General features: G+C 40.8%; 1 protein-coding gene and 1 long non-coding RNA gene across 3 annotated transcripts in view; one reads left to right on the forward strand and one right to left on the reverse strand.

Moving 5' to 3' along the window:
• SLC10A7 (solute carrier family 10 member 7) overlaps positions 1-26,563 on the forward strand; it is a 222,689-nt gene that overhangs the window by 135,027 nt on the left and 61,099 nt on the right. The gene's annotated exons all lie outside the window — the stretch shown is intronic.
• Positions 573-25,913, reverse strand: LOC130359348 (uncharacterized). Its single transcript, XR_008890097.1, has 4 exons — positions 25,814-25,913; positions 24,401-24,510; positions 11,338-11,391; positions 573-694 (listed from the first exon to the last, which is right to left on the reverse strand). It is a non-coding gene; the product is annotated as an uncharacterized LOC130359348 (long non-coding RNA).

The following is a 26,563-nucleotide window of genomic DNA, read 5'->3' on the forward strand; positions in this document are numbered from 1 at the left end:
GCCAGAAAGTTAAACAGATTTGTAAATTACTTCTATTAAAAATCTTAATCCTTCCAGTACTTTTTAGGGGCTATATACTACAGAGGAAATGCTTTACTTTTTAGATTTCTCTTATGTCACGACCATAGTGCTCTCTGCTGACCTCTGCTGTCCATTTTAGGAACTGTCCAGAGCAGTATAGTTTTTGCTATGGGGATTTTCTCCTGCTCTGGACAGTTCCTAAAATGGTCAGCAGAGGTCAGCAGAGAGCACTGTGGTCGTGACATAAGAGAAATCTAAAAAGTAAAGCATTTCCTCTGTAGTATATAGCCCCTAAAAAGTACTGGAAGGATTAAGATTTTTTAATAGAAGTAATTTACAAATCTGTTTAACTTTCTGGCACCAGTTGATTTAAAAAAAAAAAAAAAGTTTTCTACGGGAGTACCCCTTTAACCTGTTTCCTGACTCCATCTCTGCCTGATTCTCCTGTACCTCACTGCCTTCCTGTGAATGACCTGGAGTGTTCAGCTCTGCTAAAACACATCAGAATCTGTTTACTGTGTAATTACCATCTACTGCGTCAGCTCGTCCCTCCTACCTGTATCCCTGGTGCCTTGCACGGAGTTGTTCTGGCTTGCTGGCAAGCTGCCACTTATCTTGGGCCACTCTTGCAGTAGCCACCTGGTATTTCCCCTGCAGCTGAAGCTTCTGCATCCTGGAGTGGGATAAAGGGAGAAAACCAGGGGAAAACTTACATTCATCCTGCAAGTTAGGCTGAAAACCAAACCAATAAATGCCACTGCGGGTCAACACGTTGGGGTGTTAAATAATAATAGGGAAAATGCCATTTATATGCTTAATATGCACATTCGGATTTTTAGATGCAATTTTGAACCGAAAATGATGTATGGATTTTTAAATAGAGGTAAAATATAAAAGGCAGATACTACTGCAACTTATTTTTTAATCCACCCCTGGTTTTAGCTTTAAAGGGGTACTGAGGCCCTAATACACCTTATCGCCGCTGGGGACCCCTGCAATCTGTCATTCGGCACCCACCTTTGCGAGCTCTCCACAGTGCTGGAGGATCTTAGGCTGTGCACAGAGAAAAATAAATACAGGATCTCCTCTCCTCTGTGTGTATATAGTGTACGGAAGACAGCATAGACATTAGGCTCCACCCACTAGCTTTGGAAGAACTGAAAATTTTTAGATGAAGCCTACAGAGCAGAAATATGCTGAATATGCTATATACAAATCATACACTGCTCAATCAAATAAAGGGAGCACTCAAACAACACAATGTAACTCCAAGTCAATCACACTTCTCTGAAATCACACTGTCCACTCAGGAAGCAACACTGATTGACAAATGGAACAGACAACAGGTGGAAATTATAGGCAATTAGCAAGACACCCCCTGGGTTCCTCCTAATGCAAGACCATGCTAGACCTCATGTGGCTGGAATGTGTCAGCAGTTCCTGCAAGAGGAAGCATTGATTCTATGGACTGGCCTGGCAGTTCCCCAGACCTGTATCCGATTGAGCACATCTGGACATCATGTCTCGCTCCATCCACCAATGCCATGTTGCACCACAGACTGTCCAGGAGTTGGCGAATGCTTTAGTCCAGGTCTGGGAGGACATCTTTCAGGAGACCATCTGCCACCTCATCAGGAACATGCCCAGGCATTGTAGAGAGGTCATACGGGCACGTGGAGGCCACACACACACTACTGAGCCTCATTTTGACTTGTTTTAAGAACATTACATCAAAGTTGGATCAGCCTGTAGTCTGGTTTTCCACTTTGATTTTGTGTGACTCCATATCCAGACCTTTATGGGTTGATAAATTTGATTTCCATTGATAATTTTTGTGTGATTTAGATGTCAGCACATTCAACTATGTAAAGACGAAAGTATTTCATATGATTAATTAATTAATTCATTAATTCATTCAGATCTAGGATGCATTATCTTAGTGTTCCCTTAATTTTTTTGAGCAGTGTATAATGGCCAGAAAAAGTGCTATGCTCTACATGTGTAAACACAGTGCAGCTTATCCTGAAAAGTCACCTGAACTGACAGGTATGCTGTAACAAGGTTATGTCTAATAGGTCTAAGGCTACTGAAGTGCTTTCCTGTCAGGGCATATGGCAGAAGTCCTTGGCATGGAAAGGTTTAACCTCCACCACTTAGCTAAACTCTGCCACCTCACAAGACCGTTTTTTCTTCAGACTGATAAACACCATAGAAGGTTTTTCTACAGTTTACCAGTACTATGAATTCATTAAGTAGGAAAGGAGAGGGGATTTATTAACACTCTGGGCCTTATTATTTTATGACTGAGCTTCTTTTCTTTGACTGTGGACACAATAGGTTGGTGAGATTGATACATACAATGGTTTGGCATGTGTTACATTTTACTTAAAATATGATGTCTAGCTGACGGTTTATCTGCCTTTTGTTCTGCCTCAGCCCTTGGCTGAGTGATTGAAAAGCGTTTTGTTTAGTGAAGTGTGATACTGTTGGATTTCACTGAAGCCGTAGCTCTAGGTATACTGCAAATCATCTGTGTGGAGAAGTCTGTGATTTTAAGCAACATGGAGGGGAGGAGTAACAGCAACAGTTTGACTTGGGCTAAGGGGCATCGGGCTTATGAAGAATCCAAAATCAGCATGGTTTGAACCGGAGGAATGTTGTAACTTCTATACTGTGATCTAAATGCCAGTCTATTACAGTCTATTTTTGAAGGTGTTCAATTGAAGACATTAGGACATTACCTTTTCCCAGTATATTGTTATTAAAGGGAATTGCCAGTAAAAATCTGTCGTTCATCTTTTAATTCTGCTTCTGGGAGCCAGTCATTTCTGATCGCTCCGCAATGAACACTTATTGGCCCTGCCATTTGCTAAGTTGATTTGGGCTCTTGTAAAGCAATGATGGTAACACAAGCAGATCTGAAGGACTGTCAACATTTCCAGTGCCAGAAAGGAAGCAAAAGTGCCAAGAATGGTGCAAGGATTTAGTAGTAAGTAAAAGCTATTTTTTTTTTTTAGGACTTTATCCTCCTTCCCAATAAGTGTTTGAACTGCAAATATAATGAAAAAACAAAAACAGAACTCATGCTGGAGTGGTGAAATTCAGTAGTCTATGACCAGCTTTGAGCTTTTGGCAGCAATCTATAGACACACAGGCTATCTCAGGGGTATGGCACTTCTATAATAAGATAAGGGTTTTTTTTGTGGCTTTTTTTATTGGCTTTTATTTTATTTTTATAAAGAATATCATTGCTAGGAAGTTTTGGGGGGAAAGGAGTGCAATAAAATAGACATTTCAGATCACCCCAGCAGTTTATATCTATTGGAAGCAGATAATAATGCAAAGTTTAGACTGCACTGCGAACCTTTGACAGTTCAACACACAGATGTAGCTTTCAAAACTTCTCCCACACATAACAAAAACATTGAACACAGTGGGAATCTTTTTCAGAATTGGGGCAGATATTCACTGAATTTCGCTATTTTGTGTAGTGTGTAGAGTAAAATTGGTGCCAAAATCTGGGCACTATCATAAAAAAAAAACTTTTGACAAAAACATTAGTCCTAGAGACATGTCAAAAGTTTTGATCAGTTGGGGTCTGGGAGTTCAGACCCCCACTGATCACTAAAACTAGCATGTTTTCGCTAAGCACATTCTCTTGCCACTCTGCTCTCGTGGTGGACACTTCTATAATAAGTTATAATAAGTCTACGGGCTGTCTCCTGCAACAAGTCAGCAAAATAGGAGTGAAGTGCTAAGCCGCACTTCTCCCCTCTGGTTCTAGAGATCATTGGGGTTCTAAACACCAAGACTTTGACTGTACAGGATTTTTGGCATGTCTGAATTACGTGAAAGATTGGTACACTTTAAAATGATCTCAGTTCTATACATTGAAACCTCTTTGCGATGACCATACAAAATTGCATTAAAAAGTGTTCTATGGAGATGTTCCTTTCTAAGATGGTTGCCAGTATGCATAATATATATTGTGAACAGAAAACGTGTCTGGGGAAATCTGGATAGCGTGGTGCTTGTTTCAAAGAGGTGGTCTTTTGAAGAGATTTCACTGTATTTCCAGCATTTTCAAGTGGAAATGCGTAATGAAAACAACTTTTGCCGTTTAAGTTTTTCCGCAGTCTTTGGCTACTTGAGCCTAAAATCTTGCATTAAATGACAGCTGTCTCTAATCTGTTAAAGAATTTCCAGTTCAGACCTAAATTTGCAGTATTGGAATCTTCCAGCTTTTGTAATGCGGAAAATACTACAGTACCCTTATATTAGGGAGATTGCTATTTGTGCATCTCTCTAATATATCCTGGCAGGTAGCTCCAAGGTGAAGTTTTCATTGATGAATTATTTATGATGCTGGATATGGACGATTTACAAATCAAAATACTATACACAGTTTTAACTGGGAATTGCTTGTAAAATATGCGTGATAGTTTTTATAAAGGCTTTGCTTCCTTTGTCTGTCTTAACTGGAAATAGTGAAACCATGGAGTGATACTGTACTGTGTTTGGATATGGGGCTTTTTTGTGTTTGTGTTTTTCAGACTTGCTTTTACTGCAGCATTAGGGCACATATATAATGAGTAATGACAATAGCAAGATACACCACTGGCTGCTGCCCCAACTTTCACCTAATACCCTAATACCGCATAATAGCTTTCTTGGTCAGATTGGCTGCTGTGTACTAACACAGGCCAAGCAGTAGCTCTCCAAGTGAGTTTATACAGTCATGGCTGTAAATGTTGGCACCCCTGAATTTTTCTAGAAAAAGAAGTATTTCTCACAGACAATAATTGCAGTAACACATGTTTTGCTATGAACATGTTTATTCCCTTTGTGTGTATTGGAACTAAACCAAAAAAAGTAAGAAAAAAAAGCAAATTGGACATAATGTCACACCAAACTCCAAAAATGGGCTGGACAAAATTATTGGCACCCTTAACTTAATATTTGGTTGCACACCCTTTGGGAAAAAATAACTGAAATCAGTCGCTTCCTATAACCATCAATAAGCTTCTTCCACCTCTCAGCCGGAATATTGGACCACTCTTCCTTTGCAAACTGCTCCAGGTCTCTCTTATTGGAAGGGCACCTTTTCCCAACAGCAATTTTAAGATCACTCCACAGGTGTTCAATGGGAATTAGATCTGGACTCATTGCTTGCCACTTCAGAACTCTCCAGCGTTTTGTTGCCATCCATTTCTGGATGCTTTTTGACGTATGTTTGGGGTCATTGTCCTGGTGGAAGACCCAAGATCTCGGACGCAAACCCAGCACCTTTTCAAAATTGTGGAAAAATAAGATTGTTTCAAGCATGTGATGCTCCTTTATACTTACCTGGGCAAGTAACAGGTGTGGGCAATATAAAAATCACACCTGAAAGCAGATAAAAAGGAGAGAAGTTCACTTAGTCTTTGCATTGTGTGTCTGTGTGTGCCACGCTAAGCATGGGCAACAGAAAGAGGAGAAGAGAACTGTCTGAGGACTTGAGAACCAAAATTTGTGGAAAAATATCAACAATCTCAAGGTTACAAGTCCATCTCCAGATATCTAGATTTGCCTTTGTCCACAATGCACAACATTATCAAGAAGTTTACAACCCATGGCACTGTAGCTAATCTCCCTGGGTGTGGACGGAAGAGAAAAATTGATGAAAGATGTCCACGCAGGATGGTGGATAAGCAGCCCCAATCAAATTCTAAAGATATTCAAGCTGTCCTGTAGGCTCAGGGAGCATCAATGTCAGCACGAACTACCCGTCAACATTTAAATGAAATGAAACGCTATGGCAGGAGACCCAGGAGGACCCCACAGCTGACACATAAAAAAGCAAGACTACATTTTGCCAAAATGAACTTGAGTAAGCCAAAATCCTTCTGGGAAAACATCTTGTGGACAGATGAGACCAAGATAGAGCTTTTTGGTAAAGCACATTATTCTATTGTTTACTGAAAACGGAAAGAAAAGAACACAGTACCTACAGTGAAATATGGTGGAGGGTCAATCAGGGATTTGGAATTCCTGTCGCAGTTCCGGGGCGCCAGGCAGCTGAATCTTTCTGGCCCTTAGCCCGGCTTCGGGCAAGCAGGGCCGGACCTGACAAGCGCAGCGGCGCTCAGCAGTCTGTATGGAGCGGGCTCCCGACTCGTGCCCGCTCCATACTCTGCAGCGGGGGCTGCCACTAATAGCTACTAACCCTTTAGATCGCTGCTGTCAAAGCTGACAGCAGCCTCTAAAGGGACATGTGAATGCTCCCTGGTGGGCTAGTGGGGTGGATCGCGGCCCCCCCCCCCCCGCCCGCAGCGTGATCATGGGGGGGGTTCTGTGATCCACTATAGAGGTAGCCGGAGGGCTTACCTCTGTTCCCTTCTGTCCCGTGGCTCTGTCATTGATAGAGCCTGGCTGGCTCTATACGGCTCCATAAATTCCGCTGATTCTTTTCAGTGAGAACCAGTACCCTTCCCACCAGAGCTTTGTCAAAGGCATTTCACTTAGTGAAGTAGTACCCTGCATTCTTCTGACCTGGAGCAAGAACCCCCCCCCCCCCAAAAATCTGTTTGCCTCGTCGGAGTCCTGTTTCAAAGCTCTTTTATGAGTAAGTTATTAATTTGCAAGGTGGCCACCGAAGGGTATGTTCACACTGAGGGTTTGGAGAGGAATTTCCGCGAGTAATTCTGCCCGCTTATTCCTCTCCAAATCATTCAGCAGTGAAAAACCCATAGCATGTAATGAAAATTCTGCTCCTCAGTTCACACTGAGGAATTTCCTCTAGCGGAATTCCGTCACTAAATTCTGTTCCGCATGAATTCGCGTCGTAACTCCATAGAAGTCAATGTAAATTTTTTTTCAGGCCGCCACACTTCCGCACGGAATTCGCGCGGAATTGCTGCGGAATTCCCGCGGAAATTGCACGGAATTCACGTGGAATTCCCGCAAAAAATATTTTTTTACAATGTCTTCTATGCTGTGCTGAACTCCGCACTGATTTCTGTGCGGAATCAGCACGGAATTCAGCGCGAATTCTGCGCAGATTCCGCGCCGAGTCCGAGCGGAAAAAAACTGTCATTTCTGAGCGGATTTGTTCAGCGCAAATGCCGCTCAGATATTTGGCAGTGTGAATGTACTCTAAAGGTGGCACTAGAGGAGCAGAGAAGGCTACTTTTCATATTGGACAATGCAGGTATAAGATACATTTTGTATAATGGTAATTCTAAATTTCTTATAATGCAAATTGTTAACATTTAATTTAGTCAAAATATAGTAGTTAATATATATAATTAATTTTATTAACATAATTTTGTTATTCAGTTTGTTGCAATTTGCCACAACAATTTTCCTCGATATCCACTACTATTCCGATAATACAACATATGTAAATTGAAATTCAGGGGTTCCATTATTTTCAAACCATGGGCATTATGAAACAGGGACAAGCTCAATTATTACAATAGACTCCTGTACTCTAAAATGCTCAATTGTTAGAGAGAAATCATAGTTTTGAAGCAGGATATGTAGTCATCTGGGCGGTTCCAAAAGGGTGATTGACAGGTCTCTCCCTTTTTGTGTATTTTACAGTAATATAACTTCTGTCAGGTTCACTTTTGCTGAGCTGCTTTTCTAGATATTTGAACATTTCAATCATAAATTTACCTGATTTATACTTTTATTATGTCTACTATTCCATGTGTTTCTTCTACATGTCTGGCATAGAAGACATGGATCATATCCTCTCTTTTTTTGGAGTCTTTATTCACATCTCTAGAAGTTCTGTATAAGAATTTTAGGATATTGTATATATGAACAGTAATTTCCTTTCAGATTTTATACCTTTGCTTATGGTTTGTTTTGTTGCTCTGTGCGAGTTGTTAGAATTGATGCGGCTTGTGAGCTGTTATGTGACTGAATTTGTGCCCAGTATGACAGCTGACTCCATTACAGCATTACACGATTATTTTTTCTTTATTAATTGGGCACCTAAGCACAAATAAACCGAAAGTTTTATCTCGCCATTGTATTTCTGTCCTCTAATAGCAGTGACAGGCGAATGATTGCTGAGCTAGAAACCTGCTATTTTAATGCCTTTGGGTTAGACTGTTAAGTTTTCTGCATTCATTCTAGTCATGAATATCAGAAATGTCTCTCGTATGAGAAAAATGCATTTGAATTATTCTATAATTACCCCAAATATTTGTTTGTCAAATAGACAAAATAAACAATTGAACCCCAACACCCATTGAGCTTTCTTCCATATACCTTGTTAGGAGTGATAACTATTCTTCTGACATGTCATAGAAAGTAAGAATTATGGGTTTTAAAATATATTCAGGAATCCAAGGGTTACGATAAAGTGGCTCAGCAAGCAAGTGTGTTCAGAAAATTTTATTGAAGAAAACACTTCTGGCAGACAAATTCTCTGGAGACGCAAATAGACTATAATGCGATTTGACCATGCCAACATAATAAAGGGCCACCAGCAACGCTAGTGTAAAAGATAAAAAAAAATATATATATATATATATATCGTGTATGTGTGTGTGTATATATATATATATATATATATATATATATATAAATAATTTTTTTATATATATATTACACACACGTGCAGTCCATTTATGTGTTTACTAAACATATATGATTCGCTTAAGTAAATAATTGAGAACACTTTATTTTTTAGTAATTTAAAGCCACTAAAGATACATTGAAAAGATCCATAATTACAAGTTATACAATAGCAGAATTGCAGTTCATTTATGCATATAAAGGGAATTCATCAAGAGTGGTGTAGGTGCATGTCTTTTTACCCCATTAATATGTGTGGTGGAAAATGTGTTACCTGCACCAATTGTATTACATGGTGCAGAACATGTGATAAATACGGTGCTGATCACATTTCTTACTTCAGTACTCCATTTTGTACCCGTGCGACAAAATGTGCGACTTTTTAATAATGCTGTCCACAACAAGTTTAGTAAGCCAGGTCAGGGCTATTGTAGATTTACGCCTTAGTTAGCACTGTTACGCCAAAAGATGCACCAAACTGAAAAGTCGCACATCATAAATTCCTGACCACTGCATGATATCAACTGAAATCACAACTTGGCATGTTCTTTTTGAAAACCTTCTAAATTAAAAATCCCAAAAGTTTGGCCCCCACAGTGTATGTATTTGTATGTGTGTGTGTATATGTATATATAACAGCTTCTGGGAAGGAACCGGCACTGTGATAGGGACAATCTTTCCCACATTCAAGATGGCGTGATTGAGTAGAAGAGCACAGATGACGCATGTGCGGAAGTCTATGAGGAGTGTTCTCCTATGAACAGACCGTCTTGAACGTGGTGAATTCAGGCATATGCGCATAGTGTCAGCTGGTTCTCCAAAGCTCAAGTCAGGCATTGCGAGGGCGCAGGAGCAGATGAGGTCGTTTCCGGTCCTGCGCTCTCTGTTTATTTACAAGCGGTGACAACGTGTTGAACGAAGATGGGGGCGTTCTTGATATGTTATTATAATGCCGGGTGAGTCACAGCCCACTTTTTGAATTATGTATGTACACTGGCTAGATCTGAACAATATGGAAGATCGCAATATGCACATATATTGTACACTGTGTGTCATTTAGCACCATGTAATTTTTTTTCAAGATGTAAACAGTTTGTTTATGATGATGTGATGTTTTGTTTATATGAATATTTTATGTAAATTATTACACTGATGTCACTGCCCAGCATCATAGAAAAGGAAGTGATGTATGCTGCTTAATTGGCTTGAAAAAGGTCTCATTGTGCAGACCGAAACGTAGCACCTTTTTGACTTGATGGGTGAATAAATCCACTTCATCACAATTTATTTGGTCTGCCGCTACTTCTTCTATGGATAGATATATATATATATATATATATATATATATATATATATATATATTATTGTACTTCAAAGTTAACAGTTCCTTTTCAGTTTGCTGAATATCACATTCGGAATTACAATCTCTTCAGCAAGGCAGTTAAATGCAATACTTTTTTTGCAAAGAAGTAAATTATGGAAGCGCCATAGCACAACCTTGTGGCCAAGATAAAATGCAAAATATTCCATTGCAAATTATACAAGTGAAATATAACAAAACTGAAACATTCTGCATCATAGTTGTATATCATGTACAAATAAAAAATATGAATAATCCTACTCAAGAAAAGTGACATTAAATTGTGTCAAATACAAGATCAAAACGTCTACAGTAGAAAATAAAAGAAAACAGGGCTTGCTGTATTAGTCTTCTCTACCTTATTCCTTTATTATAGTTAAATAATGAAATAGATATTATATAATATAAAGTTATAACAGAATTTTAACACACTTAGCTTGCCTATAGCAATACCTGCCTTGAGTTTCCAAGACATTTTGCCTAGTTGTCCCACAACCATTGGAGGGCAGCAAAGTATATCCGAAATTAGGATGTAAATGTCCACTGTATAACACAATGTGGTTTTTAGGTTAAACATAGGAAATGTTCTAGTAAAATAATGAGTTTTCATATATATATATATATATATCTCCAATGGAAAAGATCGCAGCACACATAAAAAATTCCATAAAGTTCAGTGTTTATTGTGTCCTCACAACATAAAGTACGACGTTTCACAATAAACACAGCACTTTATGGAATTTTTTATGTGGTCTGCGATCTTTTCCATTGGAGATATATATATATATATATATATATATATATATATATATATATATATATAAAACTCATTATTTTACTGGATTCCCTGACCAGGAACCCGATGATGGCATGCACCCTATACGTTGGTCTTTTGGGTGGATGTGCTGCTTGTTAGGATTTGTGTATATATATATATATATATATATATATATATATATATATATATATATTAGGGATGCACCGGAATTTTCGCTGCTGAAAATTACCCTTTTTGCCGTTTCCCGCTGATAATTTTGGGGGAGCGTGGCTTAACCCCTTGAGGATGCAGAGCGTACAGGTACACTCTGGATGCCTGGGTCTTAGTGCACCAGGACGCACCTGTACGTCCTGACTCCTGCCCCGGCTATGACACGAGTGAAGGAGCTGCACATGCATCATAGACCACGGGTCCTGGCTGCTATCAGCCAGGGACTTGCCAGTAATGGTGGACATCAGCGATTGCACTCATGTCTGCCATTAACCCCTCAGATGCCGTGATTAATATTGCTCACGGCATCTTCTGAGTTTCCGATGGCTGATCTGATTGCCCGCGCCATGGTTGTGGGGATTAGATCAGCTAAAATGGCAGCCAGAGCTCTCATTACCTGCCTCCTGCAGCCATCGTGGTGTCTTCTTCTCTGGTCTGACATCTAATAGACCTGAGAAGTAGATCACAGATAACACTGATGAGTGCTATGTCTATGTATGGATTTTATTTTCAATATATAGTCCCCTGTGGGGACTATAAAAGGGTAAAAAAAAGTTTTAATAAAAGTGAATAAAATACCTTTTTTTCCCTATTTAAAAAAAAAAAAAAGTAAATTTAACCCCTTAAGGACCAGAGCATTTTTTTTGCAATTCTGACCACTGTCACTTTAAGCATTAATAACTATGGGATGCTTGTACTTATGAATTTGATTCAGAGAAAGTTTCTTTGTTACATATTCTATTTTTTGTTAGTGGTAATTTTTCATCGATACTTGCATAATTTCTTGGTGAAAAATTCAAACATTTCATGAAAAATTAGAAAATGTTGCATTTTTAAAAATTTTAAGCTTTCTGCTTGTAAGGAAAATATATATATATTGATTCACATAAACAATATGTCTACTTTGTGTTGACATCATAAAGTTGACATGTTTTTTACTTTTTGAAGACATCAGAGGGCTTCAAATTTAAGAAGCAATTTACGATCTTTTCAAGGAAATTTCAAAATCTGAATTTTTCAGAGACCAGTTCAGTTTTGAAGTGAATTTGAGGGTCTTTATGTTAGAAATACCCCATAATGGACCACATTATGAAAACTGCACCCCTCAATGTATTAAAAATTATATTCAGAAAGTTTGTTAACCCTTTAGGTGTTTCACAGCAATAGCAGCAAAGTGGAGGCGAACATTCAAAATCTTCATTTTTTACACTAACATGTTCTTGTAGACCCAATTTTTTATTTTTACAAGGGTTAAACAGAGAAAAAAAATGTAATTCTCTTGAGTAAGGAAATACCGCATATGTGGATGTAAAGTGATCTGTGGGTGCACTAGAAGGCTCAGAAAGGAAGGATCGACAATCGGATTTTGGAGAGTGAATTTTGCTGAAATGGTTTTTGGGGGGCATGTCTTATTTAGAAAGCCCCCATGGTACCAGAATGGCAAAAAAACACCCCACATGGCATACTATTTGGGAAACTACACCCCTCAAGGAAGGTAACAAGGGGTCCAGTGAGCCTTAACACCCCACGGGTGTTTGACAAATTTTCAATAAAGTTGGACGTGAAAATGAGAATTTTTTTTTTACTAAAATGCTGATGTTACCCCAAATTTGTCATTTTTACAAGGGGTAATAGGTGAACATTTCTGTCAAATAAGGAAATATCTCATATGTGGATATAAAGTGCTCTGTGGGTGCACTACAATGGTCAGAAGGGAAGGAGCGACAATGGAATTTTGGACAGAGAATTTGGTTGGAATAGAAGTCTGGGGCAATGTGTGTTTACAAAGCCCTCATGGTGCCAAAACAGTGAACCCCCTCACATGTGACCCCATTTCTGAAATTCAATCCCTCACAGAATTTAATAAGGGGTGCAGCGAGCATTTACACCCCACTGGTGTTTGACAGATCTTTGGAATAGTGGGCTGTGCAAATGAAAAATTACATTTTTTATTTTCACAGACCACTGTTCCAAAAATCTGTTAGACACCTGTGCGGTGTAAATGCTCACTATACCCCTTGTTACGTTTCGTGAGGAGTGTAGTTTCCAAAATGGGGTCACATGTGGGTATTTATATTTTAGCGTTTGTCAGAACCGCTGTAACCAGCAGCCACCCCTGTGGAAATCACCAGTTTAGGCCTCAAATGTACACGGTGCGCTCTCACTCCTGAGCCGTGTTGTGCGCCCGCAGAGCATTTTACATCCACCTATGGGGTATTTCCATATTTGGGAGAAATTGTATTACAAATTTTGGGGGTCTTTTTTTCCTTTTACCTCTTATGAAAATGAAAAGTATGGGGCAACACCAGCATGTTAGTGTAAAAAATAAAAAATTTTACACTAACATGCTGGTGTAGACCCCAACTTTACCTTTTCATAAGGGGTAAAAGGAGAAAAAGCCCTAAACTGTTTCCTTGAAATAGGACAGGGCTCCGAAGTGAGAGAGTGCCTTGTGCATTTTAGTGATTTGCATAGACGTGTTCCCGGTTGCAAGCATTACACTTGCCTCCTCCACCAAAAATACTGTACGTCAGTTTTCCCCAAACAGGGAGCCTCCAGCTGTTGCAAAACTCCCAACATGCCTGGACCGTCAATGGCTGTCCGACAATACTAGGAGTTGTTATTTTGCAACAGCTGGAGGCTCCGTTTTTGATAAACTGATGTACAAGATGTTTTAATTTTTTATTGGGGGGGCGCACAGTGTGGGGGTGTATTGTATATGTAGTGTTTTACTCTTTGTTTAGGGTTAGTGTAGTGTAGAGAAGTGTAGTGTACATTCACACAGGCGGAGGTTTGCAATGAGTTTCCCACTGGGAGTTTGAGCTGCAGCGGAAAATTTGCTGCATCTCAAACTTGAAGCAGGAAACTTGCTGTAAACCCCCGCCCATGTAAATGTACCCTGTACATTCACGAGGGGGGGGTGCAAAACTACAACTCCCAGCATGCTCTGACAGACCATGCATGCTGGGAGTTGTAGTTATGCAACAGCTAGAGGCACACTGGTTTGGATTAGGAAACACTGAGTTAAGTAACAGACTACCGCAGTGTTTCCACAATACTGTCTGTTTCCTAACTCAGTGTATCCCAACCCATGTGCCTCCAGCTGTTGAAAAACTAAAACTCCCAGCATGCATGGTCTGTCAGTGCGTGCTGGGAGTTATAGTTTTGCAACAGCAGGAGGCACACGGGTTGGGAAACACCGAGTTAGGAAACAGACAATGTTTCCCAACCAATGTGCCTCCAGTTGTTGCAAAACTACAACTCCCAGCATGCCCAGACAGCCGAAGGGCATGTTGGGAGTTGTAGTTATGCAACAACTGGAGGAGAACAGTTTGGAGACCACTGTAGTGGTCTCCAAACTGTAACCCTCCAGGTGTTGCAAAACTTCAACTCCAAGCATGCCCAGACTGCCCAGGCATGCTGGGAGTTTAGTTCAGCAACATCTGAAGGGCCAGATGTTGCCGAACTACAACTCTCAGCATGCCTGGACAGTCTCAGCATGCTTTGAATTGACATCTGGAGCGCTACAGTTTGGACACCACTGTATAGTCCTCTTCAATCAGTGCCCTTCCAGATGTTGCAAAACTACAACTCCCAGCATGCTGACTGTCCAAGTATGCTAGGAGTTGTAGTTCTGCAACATCTGAAGGGCCAGATGTTACAGAACTACAACTCCCAGCATGCCTGGACTGTCTGGGCATGTCTGGGCACAGTGGTATCCAAATTGTGGCCCTCCAGATGTTGCAAAACTACAACTCCCGACATGCCCAGACAGCCAAAGGCTGTCTGTGCATGCTGGGAGTTGTAGTTTTGAAACTCCTAGAAGCAGCAGTGAAGATCACTTTACAGCGATCTTCACTGCTGCCTCTGATGCTGCGACTGCCTCCACTTGCCTGCTGGTCCTCCCCTGCTCCACTCGCGGGTGCTCAGTCCCCGCCTGCCGCCTGTCCCTGCCACCATCTTCCCCCGCTCTCTCCAGGCTTCCAGGGCCGGGCAGAGCGGGGGGAAATTTATTTTAACCCCCGCCCCCAACTGCCATTGGTCGGTTAGTCCTAACCGACCAATGGCAGGGGATAGGAGGAGGTGGCACCCCTGCCACCTCGCTCCTAACCTTTAGGATGATCGGGGCTGTCTCTGACAGCTCTGATCATTCCTATTTTCCGGGCTATCAGGTCACCAGAGACCCGATCAGCCTGGAATCGCAGTACATCGCCGATCTGAATTGATCAGGACCCCCCAGGCATTTTCACGGGATGCCTGCTAGTAAATAGCAAAGTGTCTTATATTTACTTAAATTAATTAAAAGCGATCAAAAAACCCTTATCAAAACAAAAATGGTACTGATAAAAACTACAGATCACGTCACAAAAAATTGCCTCATATAGACCCGTATATAGAAAAATCTAAAAGTTATAGGGGTCAGAAAAAGACTATTTTAAATGTACTAGTTTTGTTCAACAAAGTTTGACTTCATATTAAAGTAGTACAATAATAAGAAAAACTATATAAGGCCCCTTTCACACTACAGGTATCATCCTGTAAAAACCTCCGTTATTACTCCCGGCAAAAAGTCCTGAAAACGTCCGGCAAAAATTCCCATTCATGTCAATGGGATTTTTTGACCATCCTTTTGCATAAGGCCCCTTTCACACTACAGGTATCATCCTGCTTTTTTACTGCCGTTCTTTTATAATAACGGGTGAAAAAATGATGCAATAACTGATAATAATGGATGATACCTGATGACCATCATCTGTTATTTTTTATCGTTTTTTTCTTAAAAAAACTGATGTTGTTCATCCGGTATCATCCGTTATTACCAGTTACATCCATTTTTTTTTATCAGGTTATTTTTAACCCTTTTTTTTAAAAGCTGTACTGAGTAGGGATCGACCGATATCGTTTTTTTAGGGCCGATACCGATAATTGGTGGAGGTTAGGGCCGATAGCCGATAACTTATACCGATATTCCGGTATAAGTTATCGGCTATTTATCCCCCCGCGACACAGCTGCAGATCATTGATTTAAAGCGGGCGCTTTAAATCAATGCACTGCAGTGGCTTTTGCGGTGCCATAGGCCGCCGCCACCACCACCCGCTTCTCTCCCCCTACCTGTCGGGGTGGTCCGGGCCATCCATCCTTCCTGTAGTGTCCGACGGCATTCCGGGTGGAGGGTGAATCGGTCCGGGCTGTCCTTCTTCTCCGGGGGTGCTCTTCTCCACTCCGGGCAGGCTCCGGCCTAGTAACGCAGCATAGACGCCGCTGCGCAGTGACACCAGTGCGCAGTGACGCACCTAATGTCACGGCGTAGCGGCGTCTATGCAGCGTACTAGGCCGGACCCTGCCCGGAGTGGAGAAGAGCACCCCCGGAGAAGGACAGCCCGGACCGGTTCACCCTCCACCCGGAATGCCGCCGGACACTACAGGAAGGATGGATGGCCCGGACCACCCCCATTACGGGTAAGTTTAATTTTTTTTTATTGACTCGGAGGGTGGGGGGAGGGGCCCAACCGGTATAGCGGTATGGGCAAAAATCCATACCGTGGGAGAAAAAAAACTGTATCCGGTTCATACCGGTATACCGCCCAGCACTACTGTGGGGGGTGCGACGCGGTGCGGGGGGGCGGTCGCGGTGGGGGCGTTGCGGGGGGTGGGGCATTATCGGCTTATCGGCAAGGTAATTGCCGATACCGATAATGCCCAAAATCGTGATTATCGGCCGATAATATCGGCCATACCGATAATCGGTCGATCCCTAGTACTGAGCATGCTCGGTACAAAAAAAGGATGTTAAAAAACAGACAATAATGGATGATAAAAGATGTTTTTTTTTTTATAACATCCGTTTCCCATATTCTTCAGTGTTATATTTTAACGCACACTTTTTCCCTATTATTTTTGCCGGACCGTCTTCTGTGCCGGCAAAATTAACGGACATTAGTAAAGATGGACATACCTGATGCAAAAGGATGGTCATAAAATCCCATTGACATAAAATAGATTTTTTGACGGACGTTTTCAGGACTTTTTGCAGGGATGAATAATAGAGGTTTTTACAATACGATACCTGCAGTATGAAAGGGGCCTAAAATGGGGATCATTTTTATTACAGTCAACTTCAGAATAAAGAGAACAAATCATTTTAACCATTAAGTTCACTGCGTTAAAACAAAAAACAAAAAAAGTTGAAATTGCGGGTTTCTCTTAAATTTTCCCCCCATAAATAATGCTTTTTTTTTTGTTTTGCTTGACATTTTAGGTGTCATTACAAAGTACAATTGGTCACACAAAAAACAAACCCTCATATGGCTCTGTAGGGGGAAATTGGAATTTTCTTTTGTCCTCAAGGCCAAAATGGGCTGTGTCCTTAAGGGGTTAAAGTAGGGGCATGGCTTTGCACTTAGGCAAATCTGGCAGAAGAAGCGCATTTAGCACTAAGTACCAGCAGGATCACCACATCTCTCCCAGGATCTGCAAATCTGAAGCAGGGCCAGTACGTAGTGCTTGCTGCATTTTTCCCACATTGGCCCATAGTTTATAAGGGGACCAGGATTTAGTATACAGGGGTTGATGTTTATTTTATTATTATTATTAGTCATGGCCGTAAATGTTGGCACCCCAGAATATTTTCTAGAAAATGAAGTATTTTTCATAGAAAAGGATTGCATTAACACATGTTTTCTTATACAAGTTTATTCCCTTTATGTGTATTGGAACTAAACCAAAAAAGGGAGGAAAAAAAGCAAATTGGACATGATGTCACACCAAAATTATTGGCACCCTTTTAACATTTTGGAAAAATAAGATTGTTTCAAGCATGTGATGTTCCTTTATACTCACCTGAAAGCAGATAAAAAGGAGACACTTAGTCTTTGCATTGTGTGTCTTTGTGTGCCACACTAAGCATGGACAACAGAAAGAGAAGAAGAGAACTGCCTGAGGACTTGAACCAAAATTGTGGAAAAATATCAACAATCTCAAGGGTGCAAGTCCATCTCCAGAGAACTAGATTTGCCTTTGTCCACAGTGTGCAACATTATCAAGAAGTTTGCAACCCATGGCACTGTAGCTAATCTCCCTGGGCGTGGACAGAAGAGAAAAATTCATGGAAGGTGTCAACACAGGATAGTTCAGATGGTGGATAAGCAGCCCCATACAAGTTCCAAAGATATTCAAGCTGTCTTGCAGGCTCAGGGAGCATCAGTGTCAGCGCAAACTATCCATCAACATTTTGCCAAAATGAACTTAACCCCTTAAGGACTCAGGGTTTTTCCGTTTTTGCACTTTCGTTTTTTCCTCCTTACCTTTTAAAAATCATAACCCTTTCAATTTTCCACCTAAAAATCCATATTATGGCTTATTTTTTGCGTCGCCAATTCTACTTTGCAGTGACATTAGTCACTTTACCCAAAAATGCACGGCGAAACGGAAAAAAAAATCATTGTGCGACAAAATCGAAAAAAAAACGCCATTTTGTAACTTTTGGGGGCTTTCGTTTCTACGCAGTGCATATTTCGGTAAAAATTACACCTTATCATTATTCTGTAGGTCCATACGGTTAAAATGATACCCTACTTATATAGGTTTGATTTTGTCGCACTTCTGGAAAAAATCATAACTACATGCAGGAAAATTTATACGTTTAAAAATGTCATCTTCTGACCCCTATAACTTTTTTATTTTTCCACGTACGGGGCAGTATGAGGACTCATTTTTTGCGCCGTGATCTGAAGTTTTTATCGGTATGATTTTTGTTTTGATCGGACTTTTTGATCACTTTTTATTCATTTTTTAATGATATAAAAAGTGACCAAAATACGCTTTTTTGGACTTTGGAATTTTTTTGCGCGTACGCCATTGACCGTACGGCTTAATTAATGATATATTTTTATAGTTCGGACATTTACGCACGCGGCGATACCACATATGTTTATTTTTTATTTTTTTTATACTGTTTTATTTTTTTTATGGGAAAAGGGGGGTGATTCAAACTTTTATTAGGGAAGGGGTTAAATGACCTTTATTAACACTTTTTTTTTACATTTTTTTTGCAGTGTTATAGGTCCCATAGGGACCTATAACACTGCACACACTGATCTCTAATGCTGATCACTGGCGTGCATTAACACGCCTGTGATCAGCATTATCGGCGCTTGACTGCTCCTGCCTGGATCTCAGGCACGGAGCAGTCATTCGTCGATCGGACACCGGGGAGGCAGGTAAGAGCCCTCCCGGTGTCCGATCAGCTGTTCGGGACGCCGCGATTTCACCGCGGCGGTCCCGAACAGCCCGACTGAGCAGCCGGGTCACTTTCACTTTCACTTTAGAAGCGGCGGTCAGCTTTGACCGCCGCTTCTAAAGGGTTAATACCGCACATCGCCGCGATCGGCGATGTGTGGTATTAGCCGCGGGTCCCGGCCGTTGATTAGCGCCGGGACCGACGCGATATGATGCGGGATCACGGCGCGATCCCGCTTCATATCGCGGGAGCCGGCGCAGGACGTAAATATACGTCCTGCGTTGTTAAGGGGTTAAGTAAGCCAAAATCCTTATGGGAAAACGTCTGGTGGACAGATGAGACTAAGATAGATATTTTGGTACAGCACATCATTCTACTGTTTACCGAAAACAGAATGAGGCCTACAAAGAAAAAAACACAGTACCTACAGTGAAATATGGTGGAGGTTCAATGATGTCTTGGGGTTGTTTTGCTGCCTCTGGCACTGGGTGCCTTGAATGTTTGCAAGGCATCATGAAATCTGAGGATTACCAATGGATTTTCGGTCACACAGCCCAGTGTCAGAAAGCTGGGTTTGCCTCCAAGATCTTGGGTCTTCCAGCAGGACATTGATCCCAAACAAATGTCGAAAAGCACCCAGAAATGGATGGCAACAAAGCGCTGGAGAGTTCTGAAGTGGCCAGCAATGAGTCCAGATCTAAATCCCATTGAACACCTGTGGAGAGATCTTAAAATTGCTGTTTGGAAAAGGCACCCTTCCAATAAGAGAGACCTGGAGCAGTTTGCAAATGAAGAGTGGTCCAACATTTCGGCTGAGAGGTGTAAGAAGCTTATTGATTGTTATAGGAAGTGACTGATTTCAGTTATTTTCCAAAGGGTGTGCAGCCAAAAATTAAGTTAAATGGGCACTGTCACCAACTTTATTTTTTGATATGTTGTAGTACTTATGTACTACAACATATCTCTAATATATTTTTATTATTATTATTTTTTTTAATTAAAATGGTTTAATTTACATTTGAAAAACAGCCACTAGGGGTCTCCCTCCTAGTGGCCGGCTGCAGCCTGGCGTGACGTCACGCCTGAAAAAGGACTGATGCGGCCGGGCATCGGTCCTTTTTCATTCAGCCTGCGCTCGCTCCCTGCCTGTCAGACATGCAGGGAGCGAGCGCATTGGCTCCCCGGCCACTGGCTGGGAGGCCACTCCTCCCGCACATCGCTGCCGCCTCGTCGCCGCCGCTGTCCCTGCACGCCCGCTGCCGGACTCTGCAGTAAGTGTAATGAGGGAACGGGGTATGCGGGAGGGGGGTTTGTGATGGAGGGAACGGGGTATGCGGGGGGGGGGGGGGGTTGTGAACGAGGGAACAGGGTATGGCGCGGGGGGAGGGAGACGGAGGGGACGGGCTAGCGCCGCAGCGCCGCATGTAACTAACTAATAGTTTATCTACACAGGGTGCCTCCAGCTGTTTCAATACTACAACTTACAGCATGCCCTGACAGCCAATAGATGTCAGGGCAAGCTGGGAGTTGTAGTGGTGAAACAGCTGGAGGCACCCTGTGTAGATGAACTAAGGGCGGAAGTCCCCCCCAGCAGGCATCAGTGACGTGGTGCCTGCTGGGGAAGTCTGCCTGGTAGTGAGCACACTGCCAGGCAGACAAAAGGCATTTTTAATATAGTAAAAATAAAAATTAAAAGCAGGGAGGGGGTTAGGGATAGATTGGCAATAGGCAGGGACAGAAGAAAAAAAATAGGATGGTGGGAGCTACTCTTTAAGGGTGCCAATAATTTTGTCCAGCCCATTTTCGGAATTTATTGTGCCATTATGTCCAATTAACTTTTTTTCCTCCCTTATTTGGTTTAGTTCCAATACACACAAAGTGAATAAACATGTGTATAGCAAAACATGTGTTACTGCAAATCTTTTCTATGAGAAATACTTCATTTTCTAGAAAAATTTCAGGGGTGCCAACATTTACGGCCATGACTGTGTATGTATGTATGTGTGTGTGTGTGTGTGTGTGTTTATATATATATATATATATATATATATATATATATATAATATAATTATATATATATATAATGTCTTCATATTAGTTATCTTTCATTATGTAACCCTGATCTTAATGACAGTCAGAGATGTTTTTCTAATATATCACAAGAGCTCTCCATTGTGTCAAGAGGAGAGAAAGGAGAACTGTGCAGCAAGCAGGGATTGGTAACAGGTGATTTACAGTTTTCCTTTTATTTACTTTCTCTTGATGAGCATGAGCAAACATATGAGTTTGAACATCCCCTATAAATTGTATAGCGTAAACGCATATGTTCACAATAGTGGTGCCCCTCCGATAATTGTCCTGCGGGAGGAATACACGTTTAATTTGCCTGCAACTTTGTAGCCCCAGACTTGCCGGCTGCAATTGCGCAGGATACAGATTTTCCAGAAGTCCATGCAAGTCTATAGGACTTACCGCAAATCCATATCCTGCTCACTTTACACGTGGGCAAGTCTCTGGCAAGAAGTTAAATCATGTATCGTATCCTGCCACAACAATATAGTTGTGCTTTAAGCATTCTGTACCAAGAAAAAAAAGTGTTGAGCCTTCTGAAGGTTTATTAAGAAAATATTCATCCGAGGATGATAAATAGATTAGCTGAGACTAATGCAGGACTGTACAGCAGACAGGAGGGAGTAGGTGTGATGGGGGAGGGTGGCCATGCTTAGATCACTAAGTAGCAGTCTGTAACTTCTGGAACGGTCTCCTAGACCTGGTTAAGATGTATTCAGGCCAGATCTTTGGTCACAAGCTTGTATGAGATGCTTTATATTTTAAAAAACAGACATAATGGCCCAGTTTGTCCCCAAAGATGTCCAGTCAAATTTAGATTAGAAGAATTACTGGGTCGATTGCACATGGTTATTGTCTATCCTTTTTGTGATCATCGATTCTTGAATCTTTATCCATTTGTCTAAAACCTTAAAAATCAATACATACGTATATAGCATGCTAGACATTTCATGGTGGCAGAGTAAGACATTTGCATCATACTTTTGGCCTGCTACTATAAGAAAACCTACAAAATTCAAGGGCCTTGTTTTTTTTTTTTGTTTTTTGTTTTTTTAAACGAGGTCTCTTTGTCTCTAAAAGGCATGACATGACAGTTGTTAAATCATAAAGTACCGTAACAAAACTGTTCAACCAAAATACTTTAATATCTAAACAATAAGGATCGGTGGATCTATTGCATTTTGCAAAGCTTTCTATTAATTTTTTCACCATTTTTGGAAAGTTGCTTTTTACATATTGAAATGATGTGAACTTTAAAGGGGGAAATTCTTTTATTTTTGAATTTCTTTTTTTGTCTTGACCACAGTGCTGATACCTGATGCCCGTATCAGGAACTGTCCAGAGCAGGAGAAAATCCCCATAGCAAACCTATGCTGCTGTGGACAGTTCCTGACATGGACAGAAGTGTCAGCAGGGAGCACTGTGGACAAGACAAAATAGAGATCCAAAAAACAAAATAATTTCCTCTGTAGCATACAGCTGCTAATAAGCACTGGAAGGATAAAGATTTTGTAATAGAAGTAATATACAAATCTGTTTAACTTTCTGGCACCAGTTGATTTAAAATAAAAAATAAAAATTCCACTGGAGTATCCCTTTAACTATGTTGAAGAGACTTTAAACTTTTTATATTGTGCTGACTTAAATGATAACATGACTTTTTAATTATATATATTCAAAATTGTCACCACTAGGGGGTCATCTATCTTCCTCCACATGAGCGACTGTATTTTACAGCACTTTTGATACCTGCTGTAAGGCTAGCTGGTATCCGGTATAGGAGATTTGTGATTTGCAGGCTGTGTGAGTGTACCTGATTGGCTGAGGCCGTACACAACCCCCTCATCTATATTTACTTCTTCCCTAACCATATGACTTAATCAGCTCTTCATAGCAGCAGCTAAAGGATCATGAAGGCACAGTTCTCAGCTGAATATTTAAATATAATATTTGTGATACTGCCTGCAGCCTATTATATGTGGTACTGCAAGCTATGTGTTTGTAAAACAATGTGTTAGAATGGCTGATCTGCCATTCAGGAGTCTGAGAAAGCTGGATAACACACATGGTCAGATAGAACAAAAAAAAATGTATGCTTAAAAAAACTACTGTACTTTTATCTCTAAATCTTTGAACTAATTTATGAAGATCTATTTTTATTTTTACACATTTACCCTGTTATAAACTAAACATAGTGTCTTAGGTATTCTGCAGGCAAACTCCAATAATCCTCACTCTCTGTGGTACATATACAGCCTGAAAACAGAGTGAAAGGGGTTACTGAGCAGCCTGCAGTGACTGGTTGACAACCCAGGCTCACTCCTGAGACCCAGTGACTCAGAGCAGACTAAGGCTAAGTTCACACTGCGAAATCCCCAGATGGAGTTTATGATGAAGATCCTGTGGGTGGTGCTAAGACTGTGCGGACTGCCTACCCCATAAACAGCAATGCATTTCTGAGCAGATCTTTCGGCGGATCTGCTGAAAAATGCTGAGCTAGCGCCGTAAATTCTGTCTGGAGATTCTGCAGTGCGAACCCGACCTAAGAGAGGAAAAGGAGAGAATGCAAGAGACGGAGACCTCCCCTCCACAAGAGAAGATGAAAAACCAAGTGAACAAGAGAAAAAGGGTATTTGTGAGAGAAATAGAAGTGCTTGACACATAAAAATGATGCTTTAAGCATAGGATTTGTAGTTTCTAAAGAATTGGCAGCAACAGAAAACATTAAGGGAGCTAATGACATTTTCTCCAATGGTTGAGTTCAACTGGAAAGTTTGAGAAAGTCCTGTACAATCTAATTTATGTCTTTACATACAAATACAAATACAAAAAATACAATGGAAGAACACAATCCTAGAGTTGTTTATTATATTCACTGCAAAATATAATGTTTGTTTTTGGAACATATTAGCTACATCAGTGTTTCCCAATCAGGGTGCCTCCAGCTTTTGCAAAACTACAACTCCCAACATGCCCAGACAGCCTTCGGCTGTCTGGGTATGCTGGGAGTTGTAGTTTTGCAACATCTGGAGACACGCTGGTTGGGAAACACTGAGCTAGTTTAAGAAGCGTAATTTACATCACAATATATCATAAATATGTTGATATAAACAAAATACAACGAAGATCCTAGTTTCCTCTTCAACTTACTTATGTGATTTCAGCTGTTCACATTTCACACAGTAAAGGGGGTATTCCATGAAAACATTCCCAGCACCTCACCAGAGTTTATCCAGAGTCTTCCCTATTAATAATTAAACCTGGAATAGTTCAAGATCAATTTTTTTCACATTAGAATATTAGGTTTCACAAAGCCATACAAATGCATTTACCGAGATTTGGATGAATTGATTCCCGATTGTTCTATCACTGCTTAAGATTGAGTTTATATGTATTTTCTTAACTTTTTTTTAACACTGCTAAAACCCCTAAAAATATATTGCAGCAGTCTTTCACATCAGAGGTGTAAATGGATTTCTTGAAAGTTCCTCAGCATGCCGGAGGTAGAAGGCAGCCTCTTTGCACCAACACAATTGCTGTTGGAAAGCTCAGCTTTGCAAATGACTTAAACTGTGATGGTGTTGACCTTGTATCCAGAAGGACGGATAATCACTCATTGAGGAATGTGCGCAAATACGCACCCAGTACAGGGGCAGGCAGACAAACACTTTACATCCAATTAATAGGAGCAGTACTCTCTTATTCAGAGCTCTCTTTGGTCCCAAAGCAATGTCCATTTTTTATGTCCTAAGTCATGTCACATGAGTAGCGCTGAATTATCAAGACTCTGCACACATACAAATTGGTTGTCCAATCTGATAATCCAATAAAGTCAAATAAATTCACTATTCGTTTTTTCCCACAAAATACGAGACTGTTTGTTCAATATTCGAATAACAATAATACATTCTGATAACAATATTAATGTGACATGGCAGATTATTAATACTTAAGTATATATATTAATGGGGGGAGATTTATCAAAATGTGTGTAGAAATGAAGTTGCTGAGTTGCTCATAGCAACCAATCAGATTCCTTGTTTCATTTTTCAGAGGACTTTTCAAAAATGAAAGAAGCGATCTGATTGGTTGCTATGGGAAACTCAGCAACTTTTCCTCTGGGCACGTTTTGCTAAATCCCCCCCCCCATTGTCCATACCTGCAGTAAAAGTCTACTGTAAAGAGAATGCAGTGATGTTGCAGTTGCTTTGATCCTCAACATCATAGTAACAGAGTAACATAGTTTGTAAGGTTGAGAAAAAAAGACAAGAGTCCATAGAGTTCAACCTAAAACCCTACTGCGTTCATCCAGAGGAAGGCAAAAAAAAAAAAAAAAAAACACCTGACGCTGATGCAAATTGCTCGATGAGAGGAAAAATGCCTTCCCGACTCCAATATGGCATCAGAATAAATCCCTGAATCAACGTTCTATCCTTATAAGTCTAATATCCATAACCTGTTATATTATATTTTTCCAGAAAAACATCCAGGCCCCCTTTGAACTTGAACCTATCTCTATATAATACATGATTCTGCTTTATTTTTATGTTCTTACAACCAGACCTCTCGAAGTCTGCAGTGCGGCATGCTGTGACACTTGCGAAGATATTCCCAAAGACCCTTACAGTGTAGAGATATGGGGGGGGGGATTCATCAAAACCTGTCCTGAGGAAAAGTTGCTGAGTTGCCCATAGCAACCAATCAGATTGCCTCTTTCATTTTCAAAAAGGCCTGTGAAAAATGAAAGAAGCAATCTGATTGGTTGCTATAGGCAACTCAGCAACTTTTCCGCTGGACAGGTTTTGATGAATCTCCCCCATGCTGTTTATCCTTATACTAGACTGAATACAGCAAGGCCCCAGTGAAAAAGCCACTTTCAACTGCATCCTTAGTCTCAGGATGTGGATACAGTTGAAACCTATGACATATGGCATTTTTCTTTCTTATAGAGCACAAGCCACTTTAGGCTTTTTGCCATCTAGGGCCATGCCCAGCATGTCACGGTCCTGTGCATTACATCATGCAACCTGTGCCATGTCACTGACATCACTGGTTGTGGGACTATTTATTCATAGGGAGGGGAGGTGCACAAAGGTAGTTCTTTTTACTGTGGTAGAAACAAAGTGGGCATTATTACAGTCAGATACTTTGTTATTGACTAGGCTGCATAAAGGGGTTATTAGTCCTTTGGAGGGGGCATAATAGGGAACACTGTGTGGGGCTTAAAATGGATATTGTTACTGCTTGTGGATACTGATAAGATCACTAATACTGTGTTTGGGCACTATTATTTTGTGGGGTAAAAAGCAGGGC

The sequence above is a fragment of the Hyla sarda genome, chromosome 1 (assembly GCF_029499605.1).
Source record: "Hyla sarda isolate aHylSar1 chromosome 1, aHylSar1.hap1, whole genome shotgun sequence".
NCBI classification, from domain to species: Eukaryota; Metazoa; Chordata; class Amphibia; order Anura; family Hylidae; genus Hyla; species Hyla sarda.